Below are 12507 nucleotides of genomic sequence, written 5' to 3' on the forward strand. Positions count from 1 at the left end.
TGGCAACGATATGGTTTATAGCAAGCGTAGAGCGCAATTTTAATTCGCTGCTTGATTATCATAACGTGGAAACGTAGTAGAAAGATGCGGCAAAGTGCATCATTTGTGACGTTATCAAGACCACGCCTTGTTTGAAAAATCGGACATTTTAAAAAATCAATTTAAAAAAAAAACTGTTGGGAAAATGAAAAAATTTTCTGGGTCCCTTTTTTTTTTTTTTTTTGCTCATTCTATCCACTTCAATGACTAAAAGTAGTATTTTTGACTGAAGGAAACCACCCCATTGAACCTTTCTTGGAGCTTTCTCAGTGGCTTTTCCTCCCCTTACCAACAAGGGCGCCCCAATATGAGGTAACGTGCGGTTACTGTGACCTCACAAAAAAATTCTCTATTCGGAAGATTTTTTTCTGACGATTCGGCAAATTTGGAGACAGCATTGCAAAACTGCCATATTTTACAGTTTTTTTTTAAATATTGTTAAATATCTTGTGTTTTTTGATGTACATATGTGTGAATGCTCGTTTTTTACCTTCTGTAAAATTCGGATTTTCATTCAGCAAATTGAAAAAATAATCCTTCCCAAAAATTTACGCTCGTGGCGCCCCTGATCACCAAATACTATCAGTTTTGAGGCAAATTTTAAAGGCAATTAAAACTAAATATTAGATGTTTATGCCTCGAAAAAGAATTTATTTGATACTACTTATTACTGAAAATTTTAAGTCTGTTTTGTGCAAAAGTTTCGATGAAACGTTGATATTTAATGACTTTGATCCGTGAGCTTTGAACACTATGTAAATCATATAAATAGTCTCGCCTTCTCTCTCAAAAATTTTCTCTACCAGTAAAAATAGTTGGTGATCTTACTTAAAGATTAGTTGTTTCTTTTCAAAAAAAATTCTTGACCTCGACGAGCAGTTTTCGATCCTTTTTTGATCATAGACCGAGCTTCTGATGAGTAATTGCACATTAAATCATCAGGAAAGCCGACATTATCGCAACTTGTGAGAATGTTTTATGAGTTGTAAAACTCTTTTGCTTAATATTTAAATCAAGCTTAATTTATTGGAATAATATCACAAAAGTAGATCGAAAATATTGCATTAAAAGAATTTTGATGTACATCAACTATTTCTAAAAATTGCAACATGATTTCAAAAATGTTATTCGTCATTTTCACAAAAAACCTTAAGAAAATTCGCCGAGTAGAAAAAAATTCAGAGAAATTTTCAGCCGCAATTTCTATTTTAAACTGTCCTACTCATATTTCGATAGTTTTGTGTGACAATAGATTTTTGTGTATTTTTGAAAAAAAAAGAAAAAAAAGCGGTAGAAATACTCTTAAACTAGCGTGTAGTAATCCAAAATTAAGTTCTAATTTTTTTATCTATTTAAAATAAATTATTAGCCTGAATTTTTTTGCCACCGTGCCATTTAGAGTCACGGTCACGTCTGAAACGGGATGCCAAATAAATTGCATCAATAAAAGTAATACCACTTTAATGCAGCGATATTTATAATTTCTGAAGTTTAAAAGTTCCCTCCTTTGTACTTCACAGCCAGGTAGTGGTGTAGATAGGGTGGGGTGGAGGGGGCGGGTACGACTATAATAAAAATACTCTAAAACAAAACATGTGGTTTTCTTGTGGACATCTCAGCACTATTGTTTGTTTTTTTTTTCTCTTCCTTCGTCGGAAAATACAGATTGAAGGAGATGGTAGTGTAAAGTCAAGAAACCAAGTTTTTTTTAACTATTAAGGTTAACTGTTGTGGAGGAAACAATAAATTTCATAACCTTTCGTTACATGATGAAGCTACCACTTGATTTTAAGAAAGTCCCTAGGAAACCACCTAATTCTTTTTTAAAAAACACTTTTTTTTTAAAGAAAAGTGACAACAAGAGTAAGAGAGAGGTCTCAAATGGTGGACGATTTCTTGATCATTTTCAGGATGGCATTATCTTTTTTAAAAATTGCTTTGATTGGTCATTGATTACAAAAATTTCATTAAGACAGAATGAAATTTATGTTCATTTTTTCAAAGCCCTTGCTTACAACTCAAATAATAATTGCTTGTACATTACTGTTTCATATCAACAAACTCCTTTAAACAATGAGTTTCACATTTAATACATTCATTTTAATGAAAGATTTTTAATCAGTAAAATGATTTCTGTCAAAGCCTTTCATCAAAGTAATTTATATCAAAAATTAAAGTAGCCCGCAAAGCCTTTTTTTCACAACGATTCAAAGCTTAATATGAGCAACAGTTTTGAAAAAGATTTCGGGTTGTAACCCCCCCCCCCCTCCCCCGTCCGAACTCTCTCTCATATCATTGTCCATCAAACAACGGCTAAAATCGCGTTTTTAGGACGTCATTTTCAAAAAGCTTGCAGGGGAGACGGGAAAGTCATCTGACTTCCCACAGTTTTGGAAATATTTGGCCACCCGGCTTACGCCACCAAAGATTTCCTACAGTTACGGTTTTGAAACTTCGACATCGAAAAATTTCTAGAGAGCTCCCGAACGTTCCCTCTTCTCTTTGACGTCATCAAAGGTAGCCTAAAATTGATTTCAAGTTTGAAAATATTTCGGGAGGAAAATCCAGTCATTGTTGGAGTTAGAAGAAGCCCTTACACCACTAGATACAATCTACAGATACGTGTTTTTCAGTTTAGTTGAAAAACTTTCCAGACAGCTCCCCCGAACCTTCCACAATATCTTCCCGCACCCAAAGATAGCCGAAAATTGCTTTTTTAGCACTTTAATTTCCTAAAATTTCCTTGAGAAGCCCCGATCCCCTAACGTCACCAACGAAAGCATAAAACCGATTTTAATTTTGAAAAGAAAAAAAAAACAATCTGGAGGAAGCTTCATGTCCCTTTTCTATTAGCATTACTAAAAACTGCGTAAAAATCCGAATTTTGACTTAATTTTTAGAAAATTTTCGGTGAGGCTCTGAATTTCTTTTTTTTTTTTTTTTTCCTTCTGCAAGAAAAATATGAAAAAAAAATGTCTTTTCTTCTAAATTAAAATCTTATTACTTTAAGTACTTTTGATTCTTTAATATATTAGCTATTTCCCATTAAAAGGGCGGTAAATTGAAGATCTGGCCTGGGCGGCAGAAAGTTTAGCTACGCCACAGCAGCCAGGCCCGGATCTATGTGCCCGTAGACCCCGCGGTTGGGGGAGGGAGGGAGGGAAAGCGTACCTCTAGGAGGCCCATGACCCAATGAAATCAAAATAAATATAAATACATTTTCAAAAACTACACTCAAAGTTTAACAGTTGAATACATTTTGTAATGTTTTGGTAAAAATGTGAAAACAAATTTAAACTCAACACATACATATAAGCGCAGGGGTGGGGGCAGCGTGAAGACATAAGAGGCTTGCTTTCTTGCTGACGTAACTTATAAATAAAATGAGCTTTCCAAAAATCTGGATAAAAACCCACGCAGCTATACAGAAGCATTTAAACAAGTAATTTAAAAACTTTAAAACAATACAGTAGACCCTCGTTTTACGCGGGGCTGATGTTCCACGGAAATGCCGCGTGAATCGAAACCGCGTAAATTGAGACCTAATAGTAGTATTAAAATAGAGGTTAGGTTCCGTAGATAAGAGAATACTTCATTCTAGTGACGACGAATTGCATAAGAAGTTTAATGTGTACTTATATCGATTTTTATGCACAACATGCATAAAGAAAACAAATTTCGTGTTCTGTTTATAAAGAGGAGCTGGCTATGATAGTCTTTTGGCAGTCATTCAGAATTTTCTCTGTAATTCGTTGCACAGCATTAACGCATCCATGATCACTTGCGTCATTTCCATGATAGAATCTTCCTTCACTAACAAAACAGAAAGATCATTTCTATTGTCTAGGAATGGCTCAAAATTTTCAATGTGAACGTTTTTGGTTGTATGTCAAGGATGTCGGTATCCTCGTTGATTTTGTCCTCCTTTGTCACTCCTAAAAGCTCTTCTTCCTGTGAGTTCTGAACTGTGTGAGTTTAATAACTTGACTTCTGGAAAGAGCTTTGGAACCAATTGCATAAAATGTCTCCAGAGGCCCAAGCTCGATTATTAGCACGCCAAAATGCAGTTTAAAACGTGTAATCTGCAATATTTAGGAGTTTGGATTTTGAAAAAGAGGGAAATGTTATCTGTTTGCATTGCCGCATCCGCCTAAAACCGAAACTCATCCACGTAAAATAAAATAAAGGTGTCAAATCTTAAACCGCGTATAATCGAAACCGCGTAAAATAAACCCGCGTAAAACGAGGGTCTACTGTAATAATAAAAAACAAATAAAACATTTAAACAAATGAATTCAAAATTGAAGTAGAAATATTGAAGCAGTTAAAAGCACATAACAATGGCTCGTTAACAAAAAAAAAATCTTCTTTTTCTTCTAAAGGGGGGGGGGATTATCTTGCTGGCTTGTTAGGGGCCTTGCTGATTTTTTGCAGGGAGGCCGAAAGTTTATAGATCCGGGTCTGTTCATTGCCTCGCAAAATTTCTGTCATTTGTATGAGGCGTTCACAAAGTGGGTACCACGGGCTCCTGGGAGGCCGCCGGTAGAAGCAAAAGGGCCCGCGATATGTCCACAGTATGTATCAGATTTTTGTTGTTAAGGTAACGAAAACCTGATGGTTATTCTTAAAACTTCCACCTTGCAGTTCTTGACGAGATATCTCGTCCATTTAACATGTAATCCTGGGACTGTCCAACCGCAAGGGGTTTAAAAAATCTCACTTATGATATCAGATTTTACTTAAATAAAAATAACAAAAGAGTGATTTAGTAATTATTTATTAAGAGGCTATAAAAGGCCTTATTCCAATTAGAAATAATTAATGAGAACCCTATTGTACTACAGATAAAATGTAGTGATTGTCTATGAGGGCACACCAGGATTAGTGTCCGAGTGGGACGAACATGGTATAGTAGACACCGCCTCCGCGAAGAACATTCTTATACACAGGCCTGTCATTTCAAATGTTTCCAGGGGGTGGGAGGTGGGCAAAGGGTTTGTGCTCAACGCATTTTATAGGGCCTGCTTCTACACTCCTGCCTAATTACTTTCAGTGATATGAATTACACTGCAATTTATCGAAAAATAAAATCAAATTATTCCAAAGAACCTCATTTTTCTTCATTTATTGGTTGATCCAACCTTTACCTTCATTTAAAATACCTTTTATTACTTTTACCTTTAATTTAAAATATAAAAGTTGGAAAAATATTAGGAGCACCCTTTTTGCATTAATTAAATAAATAAAATAAAAAATTAAACTTTTTTTGCGAGAAAAGAACCATACAAATATTAGTTACACCTGTGAAATTTTCTTATGTCGTGGGGGGGGGATACGAGATCTATCTTGATTGTTTGATGTGAACACCAGGAATTTGATCAAAAATAGCTTTGATTCATATTTTGTTTTCAAACCAAAAAATAAATAAATAAATAAAAGAAAAAAAAACCTCCCCGGCGGGGAATCGAACCCCGGTCTCCCGCGTGACAGGCGGGGATACTGACCACTATACTACCGAGGATAATAAGGCAACTTGCCGAAACCCGGGATCGAACCAGGGACCTTTAGATCTTCAGTCTAACGCTCTCCCAACTGAGCTATTTCGGCACACGAGGAGATGGCGCTTAACGTTTCAACCAACAAACTTGTATTATCGATTCGTACTCTTCTTTATCAGAGGAGCTCAAGATTTTCTCATCTGAAAGAAAACATGTTGAGCAACTATAAATCACGGGGTAATGAACTCCCCAACCCCGCTCCTTTACCCCTGTCAGGACCAAAAAACTTTGCGACCGAACACGGAAATTTGAGACACCTTCGTTAAAAAAATAAAAATTGGCTTTTTTTCTCAATAACCTTTTATTTATTTATTCTCTCTAAAAGCAACAATTTCAAAAAAGACAAAAAAATACTCAAATTTGAACATATCGCGATCAAAATGGCTCCGACTACTTGGTATTCAAATTTGAAACATCAAATACTCATCAAACACTATGAACATGTGTGCTCATTTTTGAGGTATTTGTGCTCATTTTTGAATAAGTAATAATTTCAAAACTGAGTATTATGTACTTATTTCTGAGTATGAAATAATTCAGCACACTATTTGAAAACATGAGTACTCATATCTGAAACAAAAGGTTTCAAGAAAATTTGAAAGCATGAAGTACTCATTTTTGAAAACTTCATTTTTCTCAGTGATTTTGTATCTAATGTATTAATTTTTTATTTATTTTCCACTTTGGACCCCGCCTCCCTCTCTTCCTTAAAGTTTGTGAAAAGCCTATCCAAAACCAAGAAGCTGGCCTGCGGCAAAGTTTCGATTTAAAATAAAATACATCGCTTGCTCTCACTTTTGAAGACTTCAACCGTTAGACAAATTTCGTCATTTACAACGATTCTTTCCCGTCTAGGTCAGACATTCATGCTCGAGTATTAAATGAAAGAAAAAAAAAAAAAACCATCATGCAAAATTTCCCCGCCAAACAATGACGAGAGATACTAAAATACTTTTAAGAAATTAAAATAAAATGAGAAATATGGATTTATTAAAAGGCGTAACCATGGAAATACAAAATAAAATATGTTGAAGAATTGAAAATGAGAAAGTTGGGAAATAAACAATGGATTCAAAAAGCGTTACCGTGGAAACGCAAAATAAAATGGTTAAAAACTTGAACAGAGATGAGATTTTTGAACTTCATTTAATTCGCTTGTAACTTTTTTTCTAATGGAGATAGAGGGTTAAACTTTCGACTTTAGGTCGAGTTAGATCTGGAGTTTAAAAAAAAAAAAACCCAGCTCTTTCCAATGGCGTCAAAATGAAAACTGTGGGACAATTCCTCCACTTTTTATTGATGGATTTAATGAAAAAAGTAATGCCTGAATTTCAACTAAGCCTAAAAAAATTCGAGCCAAAAACGCAAATAACTCCCGCCGTAATAAAGTTAGAGTGTTGAAACAAATTGCGTAGAACGCGGAAAATTTTACCCTTTCTAACGATATGTAATATTAATATGTGCAAGTAAGTTTTCACCCCCATATTTGAGAATTTATGTGAAAATTAGACGTTAATTGAAATTAAAAAAAAAGAACTATTCATCGAATTTTATTCGAACTGGTCTGCAAACCTTTTCAGGACTTAAAGGAACAAACTGTAAAAATTTCAGCGCAATCGGCCGGGTAGTTCTCGAGTTTTGAGAGTTCAAACACACACGCTCTTTTTGGGGACATCATTTTATACTATGTAGAGATTCGTAATTTTCTGTGAATAATTAAAGTTGTTCCAGTACATCTTATTTCTTGTTTCGTTCAAAATAACAACAAAAGTCTAAGCCAGTGGTTCTCTAAGTAGCCTATGTAGACACCTAGAGGCAAATAGGGATCTACGAGCCTGGATAATCCCATTTAAGAAAGTAATTACTAAAATTTTGACACTCTAGTATTTAAAGTCAGAACAAACACCGTAAGTAGAAGCACAAATTTGTAAATTACAGCAGACACGTGTTTCGGCGTTACAGGGAACGCCTTTTTCAATGCAAAAAATAATGAGCTTATGGATCATAAGCTCATTATTTTTTGCATTGAAAAAGGCGTTCCCTGTAACGCCGAAACACGTGTCTGCTGTAATTTACAAATTTGTGCTTCTACTTACGTTGTTTGTTCTGACTTTACTATTCAGCACAAAGGTATTTATTTATCTTACTCTAGTATTTATTTATTTATTTCTAATATTAAAAAAAGTGGCCGATATTATTAATATCTTTATCTTTACTAATAATAAGCTGAAAGTCTGGATTTCTGCATCTCTGTCAGTCAGGATCTTTGTGACGCGCATAGCGCCTAGACCGTTCGGCCGATTTTCATGAAATTTGGCACAAAATTAGTTTGTAGCATGGGGGTGTGCACCTCGAAACGATTTTTCGAAAATTCGATTTTTTCCATTTTCTATTCCAATTTGAAGAACATTTTCCCGAGCAAAATTACCATAAAGTGGACGAGTACATTACCAAGTTAGCATAAAGTGGAACCGTAACATGGGCAAGCCAATTGGCGAGAAATTCACCATACATTATTTGTAAATATACAGGCAAACCAAAAGATTTTAATTTTCTACTGCGGGCAAAGTCGTATGCGGGTACCACTAGTTTGTAAATAAACTATTGATTGCTACATGTGTGTGCCTGCAAAAGTTTCAAAAAACTATTTACCGAAGTTTAAAAGTTTGGGACAGCAATGCAATCCCTTAAGCCTGACAAATTTCATCCAAGTATTTTTTAAAAAGTACTGACAAAACATCAAATTCATCCTTGCCATTAAAAGCCTTTTAAAATTTTTGTTCACTCAGGGTTCCCACCAGGAGAAATTTAAGGTGGAATATCTCCATCCAGATCAAAATGTCGAGATGTAAATGGACTTCAGTCGAATAAGATTATGAAACTATTGCGGAAATCGCGCAATCGTACGTTATAGTGGGAACTCAGACATTTATTTTACGTAGTTTCATTTTCATTTTTATTCCGTTTTCTTTATAATAAAGCTGAAAGCCTCTCTGTCCGGATCTATCTCTCTCTCTGTCTGTAAGGATCTCTGTGACGCGCATAGCGCCTAGACCGTTCGGCCGATTTTCATGAAATTTGGCACAAAGTTAGTTTGTAGCATGGAGGTGTGCACCTCGAAGCGATTTCTCGAAAATTCAATTTTTTTCTTTTTATACCAAGTTATCATAACGTGGAACCACAACATGGGCAAGCCAATTGGCGAGAAATTCACCATGCAATATTTGTAAATATACAGGCGAACCAAAAGACCTTTTAATTTTCTACTACGGGCAAAGCCGTGCGGGTGCCACTAGCCATTAATAAAAGTATGAATTAAAAGCTATGTTTCTTTTTCTTTTAATTTCTCCTTTTACAGTAACCCTACCAAACTGTGTTTCTTTGCCAACTATCAGAAAATGCGCATGAAGTTGGTTGTCAACCTTCAGAACTCGCATCAAAATGATTGTTGTTGTTGTCGCCGTCGTGTGCCAGCTAAGCTGACAATTTAGGGTTCACTGCTTCCCTTTTCCAACTGCACCGTATTTTGGTGTGAAGTCTGATTTCTACAGTACACACATGTCATAAGGAACCGTTTATAAGGTAGGCAAGGCAACCCTTCACATCACAACAACACACTAACACAAAGAAAAGACAAGAACATGAGAGAGAAAGTACGTCAATTCCCGAGCCAGGATTCGAACCCGGACCGTCCAGTAGCAGTTAGACTTCTCTGACCAGTAGACAAGACAAGAGGCATCAAAATGATTGACCTCTAGAACTTGCGTCTATTTATTTCAAATACCAAGTGTTATGCAAAATAATACTATTTGATGAATCGAGTAAAATATTTGTTGAAACAAAAAAAAAAAAAGATAAGTATCTTCTCATCTTGGTGTGAATATTTTGCTCACAGTACGAGTTCCGGAGGGTTAAAATATTCAGAATAAAAGGAATTCCACCTAAGGTAGATACAGACTACAACTTTAGGGGGAGCCCCCCCCCCCCCCCCCCACACACACACCTTTTTCCCCACGAAGCGACCCACGGTTTTGGGTACGAAACGTTTCTGAAACTGCTTGGGTGTCAAAAAGCACAAAATCCGTCAGGAATAATGGATCGGGCAAAAACGTTAATAATCAATTTCGCAAGCAATGAAAAGAAGTAGTATTTCAAATGTTTACTTTAAAAAAAAGTTTAATAAATTAAAAATATTACATTATAAAGATTACTGCAATTGTTCACATTTTATTCCTAAATAACCCTATCGAAAGTTTTAAAACATTTGTTTCAAAATTTTTCTTTTATTTATTTTTTTAATTGATTTATTTGTCTAATTTATTTTTATTTTTTACTACTTATATTTATTTCTAATTTTTATTTCACTCTTTTTTCTTTTCTTTTTTTTCCCACCATCTTGACTCACAGACCTGTCAAACACCAGGAAGAAATTCTTGTACTGCACCTCCATTTCCTGCTCACATTATTCTCCAACGACATCAACTCTATCGATGAAATTCAAACCATCAATATAAAGTCATCGATACTTCTGATAGCAATAGACTCTATCGGAATTTCTCAGAACATTCCACTGATCGGACGAAACGGCCTTCAAAGACTAAGTTTGAGTAAGTTTATTAGGCAGTCAGTAGCGTAACTATGGGGTTTAGCGCCCCTGGCGAACTAAAGAACTTGCACCCCCCCCCCCTCAGGGTCACCCACGTGGAAAGTCATGGGAGGTCATTGTAACCTCCCAAAAAAAAAGTTTTTTTTTTTGGAAACATTTTGATTAATTGATTTGAAAAATAGGAGGCAGCATTGTAATTTTTTTTCTTATTTTCTTTTTTAGAATTGTTTTTAATGATGCCCAATGTTCCTTCTCAATAGATTATATATACTTCCTCTAGCTCTTTTTCTTACGAGTTTTTTTTTTTTTTTTTTTTAATTTTTTCAAAGCATTTTTCAAATTCTTTAATAATAAAAAAAAACTTTAAAAAAAATATTTTTTTAATCAGTCGAAATGCCGCCCCCCCCCCCCTGGTTGCTGCGCCCCTGGCGAGAACCACTCCTACCAACCCCTCGTTATGTTACTGTAGGCAGTATCGCCGAAATTCTGACTGTTGTAAAACCAACTAACAATAGAAGACTAATACATGACGCAGCTTCCTTCAGACAAAAGATAACCAAAATCGGTATCTAACAGCAGAGCTTGAAATTTCGATTGGTAATTGCGCTTATTCACGCCAATGTTAAGAAGCATTAGGACATTCGGTTTTCCGTTATGAGAGCTCAGAATCAAAAGTTTTTGATCAATTCCAATCTCGACTAAAAATTGATGAAAGAGAGCTTTGGAACTCGAATAAGTAGAAGTTGTGAACATTTTTTTCCGAAGAAGTAAATAAAAAAGCTCAATCAGTTCGATCAAGAAGATAAAAATTTGTTGACTATCCAAAATGAGCTGGAAAGAGCAAATAGAGCATTGGCGGGGGGGGGGGGGGATTCCTGCCAATCCATTGTGTGCGATATTAAGATTCAGAATAAGTACCAGTAACTACAGCTGGGGCAAACCTAACCTGGCAGTATTTTGAAGGTTACGCAGATTCTAATCAGCATAAAGACGCTACCAGGTTAGGTTTGCCTCAACTAGAGTTGCGACACTTTTACGAGCAAAAGTGCTCGTGTTTTCACAAAAAATATATTTTTGCTCATAATGCTCATATGAAACATAGTGTTCATAAACCAACACGCTCCCTAGGAGGAAAAATCCTAATTGCGCCACTGACGCGAATGATGCCAAAAAGCTCGGAATAAATGTTGCTCTACTGAGCATGCAAAATTATTTGTCATTTGTCTCGTAGCAACAAAGCTGGTGGGTGCTGTTGACTCAATAAAGCAGCTGAATTTGCTGCTCTGTTTGAAAACCTTGATCTTCCAATTAACAATCAAATACACAGACTGTTAAATGAGAAGCCTGGACAACAGTTGCATATACACCACATGAAATTAGAAAACGTGATGCTGCTTTCCCGCTCAAATAGAATGTCAGGGGGAGGGACAACAATCCGTGTGGATCCAGCATACAAGGATGATGCACAAAGAAAAATATTCGAAGAACTTACGTGCAGAAAGCACACATGTACACAATAATTCAAACAACGCCTGTATCAACAGAAGGCATTCTTTTTGTTGCGATTGGGAAGTCACGGAACTGTTTGCCTTGTTAGTTTGTGCTAGCAGCAGCGACCGTAGTTAAGTAATCAAAAACAGACTGAAAAAATAGCAGAATCATTTATGTCCGACTTTTTTGGCCGTCAAAGGAGAGAAAACTGCTTATTCATACCGGGAGAGGGGGGAAAAAATGACTTTTTTTTTCAGGATTTTCCTTGTTTTGAATGGGTTGTCTGAAATACAACACAAAGCCTAACCAATCAATACAAACTTCACGCTAAAATCATGAATTCGAACTGGCATGATGTCATGAAAACAAGAAATTAAAGGTAATAGCGCCGAGTTCTAGATATTGGTAAAGGTAGTAATTCTTTGAATCTTGCAGTAGGTTGTGGTGGTGCGGGTCCATTAACCTGGTATTATTTAATAAGAATTTATTTTAAATAATTAACAAAAAAATGGGGAAAATCCCTAGAATTAAATTATATGCAGTCAAATACTGGTTAAGTCCGTTTATAAAAGAAAAAATAATTAATTAAAATGAACAAAGGTAAACAATTGTGTGCTGAAATCCAGGGCCTGATTAGCGCACAGGCCGACTAGGCCTAGTCCTGGGGCCCCATCCACCTCAGGGGACCCAAATTTTCTAAAGAATTAGGCATAGCATTGCAACCATATGAAAAATGCATGTATTTTTTAAAAAATAAAGAATTATGACATTTATTAATTGGAAAAAAACTTCTTCAATGGGAATTTTTAAGCA

The 12507-nt window shown here is 35.6% G+C and overlaps 1 protein-coding gene and 2 non-coding genes across 3 annotated transcripts in view; all 3 read right to left on the reverse strand.

The window, feature by feature from the left end:
* The window catches only part of LOC129234208 (vascular endothelial growth factor receptor 1-like), a 107088-nt gene that overhangs the window by 59392 nt on the left and 35189 nt on the right, over nt 1-12507 (reverse strand). The gene's annotated exons all lie outside the window — the stretch shown is intronic.
* Trnad-guc (transfer RNA aspartic acid (anticodon GUC)) lies at nt 5489-5560 on the reverse strand. The gene has a single exon. It is a non-coding gene; the product is annotated as a tRNA-Asp (tRNA).
* Trnaf-gaa (transfer RNA phenylalanine (anticodon GAA)) lies at nt 5574-5646 on the reverse strand. Its single transcript has one exon. It is a non-coding gene; the product is annotated as a tRNA-Phe (tRNA).

The sequence above is a fragment of the Uloborus diversus genome, chromosome 1, assembly GCF_026930045.1.
Source record: "Uloborus diversus isolate 005 chromosome 1, Udiv.v.3.1, whole genome shotgun sequence".
Lineage (NCBI taxonomy): Eukaryota > Metazoa > Arthropoda > Arachnida > Araneae > Uloboridae > Uloborus > Uloborus diversus.